The 6,000-nt window shown below is 40.4% G+C and overlaps 1 protein-coding gene across 3 annotated transcripts in view; it reads right to left on the reverse strand.

The window, feature by feature from the left end:
* FAM110B (family with sequence similarity 110 member B) overlaps positions 1-5,599 on the reverse strand; it is a 144,030-nt gene extending 138,431 nt beyond the window's left edge. For 2 of the 3 annotated variants that reach the window (XM_075584135.1, XM_075584111.1), the window contains exon 1: positions 5,386-5,590. The gene's annotated coding sequence lies outside the window, so the exon portion shown is untranslated. Of the gene's footprint in view, positions 1-5,385 lie in introns of all 3 variants that reach the window. The other variant, XR_012798302.1, reaches the window with a different exon arrangement.
* Between the last annotated feature and the right edge of the window lie 401 nt (positions 5,600-6,000).

Consider the following 6,000-nt stretch of genomic DNA (forward strand, 5'->3'; position numbering starts at 1 on the left):
CCCTGCCAGGCCCATAGGAGTTCCCCAAGCCACTACAGGTTGCTGTACTACAGGGACAGGCCCTAGGTTAGGGTTCCTGTCACGTTAGTACCATTGAGATAGATAGGGACACAGCGGCTGCTGCTGTTCCTGTGGAAGCGGTTGGACCCACGTTGGGGTCCACAGAGACGATTCCAGAGTGGGACCGCCTTAGCGGTCCGCACGTGCAAGGAGTTCGGTTGGAGGATCAGACGGATTCATCACACGTCTGACCCTTTGAGAAGTTTGTTGCTGACCCGAGTACTGGAGTGCTCGGCAGGTATTATACCATCACATGTGCACCAACAGGCCTATAGGTTCTTAGTGACTGCGCAGTCACCCATTGACTATCTCTGTAGGAGTACGGGACATTGGGTGGGGTTCTTGGGACACTGGGTGGGATCACCTAGTGTTTGGGAATCGTCCTGCGAGACGTCACTGTTAGTGTCTCACCGTGAGAGAGACACAGGTTATCATTATTATTCGTTAGTAAAGTCCTTAGTTATATAATCACTGTGTGTGTGGTTTCTGATTGGGTTCCTATGTAGGGTCATTCTACATTTCCATAGAATCCTACATAGGTGGAGGCGCTGTAAACGAAGATCCGTTCCAGAGGATTCACCCCAGGCTCTCATTAGCGGAGGCTCAGACCTCCTGTGAGCCTGCAGGTATACGCACCACACCGGTAACACTACATGTTCTACTCACCCACACTATATATGAGATTGGGTGGGGTGGAATACCCGTTACATATGTTACAGTCCTATGTACTTTGGACTGTAACAGCAAAAAAAAAAAAACAATGGGGCCAGTTTCAATTAACCTGACTAAGTCAACACCAGTTTATTTTGATTTGGTCAGGCTTTTGCTAGTTAATTTGGCTGGTGTTTCAAATCCAATGTGAGATTATTTCAATCAAAAAAAAACAAAAAAGAAGTGTTGTGAACATCTGATGTGAGTAAAACATACAAAAACAAACAGCTTACATTTCACAAACGGGTGGTTTGGAGAAAAAAAAATATTCCGATTTTAGTACGTGCACGGTTATTTACGCAAGAATCGATACGTACATGGAACACATTTTAAATATAAATGAAAAACTTGCGTAGTGCTAAAGACCAATGTACAGACCAAAGCAATGTGATCTATAAGAAGGATGCTCTCATAAAGCGAACCCTGGGAATATATTGTTGAATTGAGGACATGTACTAGGTGTAGCGTGCCGGTTCAATAACCTACCACAAAAGATTGTATTCTGCCTTTGAAAAAAGCAAACAATCCATAAACTGCAGCATATAAAATCACCCTACATTATACCTGAAGTCCAAGGATAAAGCAGGAAACATGTAGCAAGTAGACTCACTGATATGCTGCAATGTCCACGTGTGTGTCCCAGGTTCCGTGAGTTCTTTGTGTGCCTCCGTTGCAATGGTTCAGGAATAGACAAAATGGTGAAAACAGAACACTACCCAAAAGGCATCCAAATTTAAAGAAAAAATAAATAATGGAAGAGGAAACGTGCGTTTTTCATAAAAAAATATTATTTATTGGTCATAGGACAAACGAATAGCAAAGGTATCACCCCAACGCGTTTCACGCCGAAGCACTTTCTCAAGGTATACACATCAACAAGCCAAAAGTATATTTATATGTAAATAAAACAACTTAGCCAATCATAACACATACCTGTGATCCTCCTCGCGTCGCACTCAACACCAGTAGCGTCATCACGAAGCGCGCATGCTGCCCCAGCTTCCAGACACTCCCACACAGTGAGCGTCTGCCCAGAGAGCCCGCGCAATGGCTGACTCTGTGCACACTCAGGGTGATATCATACAGAAAATGCCCACAGTGCAGAGGGACGGCCCAATATGCGAAGGCGCACCGATCCACCTCATGTTTCATGAGCGCGTGCGAGGTATCCATATTTAAAAATGAAACTGACAAATTAAAAAAAAAAAAAAAAAAAAAACACACACACACACACACACACACACACACACACACACACACAAAGAATGGTCCAAACTAGTGGTACCATAAATGGTTTGCATGATATTGGTAACTGCACATATGTATGAAACACCTAGAGCTAGTCATACAAAAAAAAAAAAAAAACTACAGAACAATATTCATAATGTAATTTATATTAAATTAATCAAATAATCATAACTCTTATTTTTACATTATAAATATTTATGACAACTAGTTGGACCATTCTTTATAGTTTTTTTTTTTACTTTAACTGTCAGTTTATATTATGAATAAAGTTTCATATTTTAAATATGGATACCTCGTGCGCGCTCGTGAAACATGAGCGTGGATCAGTGCGCATGCGCCTTCGCATATCGGGCCGTCCCTCTGCACTGTGGGCATTTTCTGTATGACATCACCCTGAGTGTGCACCGAGTAAGCCATTGCGCAAGCACGGGCTCTCTGGGCAGACGCTCACTGTTGTGTTGGGTGTGAATGTCCGGAAGCAGGGGCAGCATGCGCGCTTCGTGATGACGCTACAGGTGTTTTATTATTTAACTGTATACTGCTGGCTTGATGTGTATACCAAGAGAAAGCGCTTCGGCGTGAAACGTGTTGGTGGGGCGCTACCGTGGCTATTTGTTTGTCCTATTACCAATAAATACTCATTTTTTATGAAATAAGCACTTTTCCTCATTTCCCTTCAAGTTTGGATGCCTTTGGGAAGTGCTCGGTATTTTCACATTTTTTGTCTATATTTTAAATATAGCAGCTTACTACATTGAATCTATATGTACAGTATAGATACACACACACACACACACACACACACACCTTGACTTGAATTTGCTGTAACATGTCTTTCAGCACAAGGTGGCGATTTAGATAGAAGACTGCTCAGTACATATGTCCCTTCATATACTCAGCTGACGTTATGATTCTTTGTAGTGCTACAGATACAGGTATAAATGGAACGAGCCCTCTAGCATTTGATTTGGGTGACATTTAGCTCAGAACTAAAGTCATAAAAAGGTTCTAATGTCAGAGGCAACCAGTGAAAAATGTTCTTACAATTGAAACCACCAAATGTACAGTTATTTTAATAAAACTGTCTTTTAAATTTTTTTTAAACCCCTACAGGTAAAGCTACTATTGAACACAGATGTGGAGTGTCCCTGAATCACTGACAAGACAGGCAAGAGAATGGCTCATGACACACTTATGGACAATGCTTTTTGTAGGAAAATAGGTGCCGGTACCCGGGCAAAGAGCAGGGCCTCTTACCTTCTCCAGCAACTTTGCTTTGTTGCAGCAACACAGTGCGTTTATACCAATGCATCTTCTAAAGAGAAGATGCCAGAGATGAGGAGCAGGAGGTATGCCATATGGCACATACCATCACAAAAACAGACTGAGATATGGATAGAAATGTTGGTAACACACACACACTATATGGGGGGGGGGAACCACCCCACTCCAGTCCATCTACTCAGAAGGACCCATATTTGTCCCTTCAGAGTAGTTCAACTACAATTACATACACACACCCCACTGTATATATTAAAAACTAGTTTTATGACTCCAGTAATCGCCATTTACATTTCATTAAAATTTACAAAAATTTTTTTTTAAATAAAAGTAAAGCAATATTGTTTTTATGAAGGATTCCTCCTCTGCACCAGAGCTGCTTAATTTTGGAGTCAGGGGGCACAAGATGGCTTTAATTGAATGTTGTGACATATGTGCACCAGATTTTGAACACAAGATAAGAAAGTACCTAAAGTAGTATGAAGCTGCCCCCACGGAATATTCAGTGTTAACTAAACTTCATGGACTTCCAACACTTTTATCAAAGAAGTCTTTCTTGAGCTTTTCATCACATGTAGCATCCAATTCCAGTGAAGCTCAAAATAAAATGGTAAGAGTTTTTATATGTACATTTGAATTTGCTGCACTAGTGCTCCCTTTTTATTTAAATCTCAACCAAAATATTTAGGACATCACCAATATTATGAATCATAATGACACATTAAGGCTTTTTTCATAAATCCGTGGTTTAACCGTTTGATAGATTAATAATAGTATATTGTTTGGGATGGTTAAGAGAGTATCTAAAATGATAATCTTAATGGGTCATAAAACATTTACTAGGTTATGTATAATCAGGTCTACCGTTTCCCAGGGTTTGTTAACAATTAACAAGCCAAGTATGAGCTCTGAACATATGCTATCCATGTTTTATTCCTCCAAAATAAACTTACACTATTGCCCTCTGAAATGTCTTGATTCTGATCATGTGTTTTGTCAAGGACTGCTAGGCCAGAGCCAGCATAACTACCATGGGAAGATCTGCTGCTCACTGCATCTTTACACTACTAATCTTGTCATTAGGGAACATTTTATTGCCAACAAACCATCAGAAACATTTAAGAGAATCAGCCAAAACATATATAGGGCCATTTCCTGGGTAACATAATGGAACATCTGAAATAACAATAAAATAAGTTTTTAAACAATGATCAATTCACTTTCTGGAGCAGCTAAGGTGGGAAGCATTTCATATTTACACAGAGGACACATCCAGGGTCATGTCAAACACTGATCAAGCAGATTTTTGATTAAAACATGTTGTGATGTATTTATGCATCAGCTATTTAGCTTGTAATATCAGCAACTTTTACAAATAAAACAAAATTAAAAAAAACGACATGAAGGATTTAGTGACAGCTGCCAATGTATTGTACCTGTGAGAACCTCATTAAATATGTCATAATGCCCTTCCAAAAACATAGGAGATTGAAAACTGTCAAAAGAGAAGTAAATAGCCACACAGGTAGAGGAAATGTTCCACAGAAAGCAAAGTAATTTTGTCCAAACAGCAACTATTAATACCTTCCTAAGAGCCCACTTTAAAGTGTAGTACTGACAAAGGAAAGAGGAAACTAGGAAGAAAACAAACAATGAGTATAGTAAAATGAGCAGCCTCTGGCTCCCATTTTAGCCAAAGGGCTATAATCCGGCCAGGACTTTTACCCATTCATATTTTAAATTGCAATTTAGTTTGGATAATTATTTTTATTTTTTCCCTCCATAGGTGCCAAGGAAAAACCAAGTCCTCAAAATGCTAAAATAAAAAGACTCTGATCTGTGCAACAGTGCTGCACTGAGATGCTGTGCAGTAATAGCCTGCCCTCTTCAAGTCTGCACATAGCTGTACTGTGAAATGATCGCCTGGGCTTGGCTCACCAGAAGAGAACGAGAGATCATACCACCAACTTGGGCAACATGGCATATACCTACCCGAAAGCATGCCTTTAACCCGCATGCATTTAACCCCCATGCATCATTAGAAAAAAACGTGTTTGAGGAGAATTACAAGAAAACACAGCTCACCTTTCTTCCTTCCTATTTCAACATCTGCAGCACATGTACATCACGGGGAAGCGGTAACACTGGATGGGAAGTGGAGGCGAAGCGACAGGGACGTTGCAAGCTTCTGCCAGCAGCAGCTCAGGCACAGAGCAATATAACAGTGAATTCAAGTTGCTGCCTTCTGCCTGCAGGAACAGCTCAACCCTTTCCACTTCCTGGTGAGGGGGAGGGCACATATAAAGCTGCTTCTTTTTGCCTTTTATTGGGATTTCTTTCAATCTCCAAAATAAACTATTAGCGCCACCTACCTGTTTGCTATGTACTCGAACTCACAGCAGAGGATAATGTATATTGTGCGCTTTGTGATGTGTGGATAAATGGCCATGCTACCAGCTTTTTATTCATCCAAAAGTACACTTGCACAATTGCCCTTTGTAATGTCCTGATTTTGATTTGCATAATGTGTTTCTTTTTTTCTCGAAAGGTCACAGGCTGCATCGCTGTAGCATGGAAATAACTACAGCTCACTCGCTTAGTTATTCTGTCATCAGGGACCTTGTATCTCCAAGAACATTTTAAAGAAACATGTAAAGAAAACTAAAGAGGGCTTCCGCGTTTGTGATGTGTGTATAAATG

This window comes from Ascaphus truei, chromosome 2 (assembly GCF_040206685.1).
Source record: "Ascaphus truei isolate aAscTru1 chromosome 2, aAscTru1.hap1, whole genome shotgun sequence".
NCBI classification, from domain to species: domain Eukaryota; kingdom Metazoa; phylum Chordata; class Amphibia; order Anura; family Ascaphidae; genus Ascaphus; species Ascaphus truei.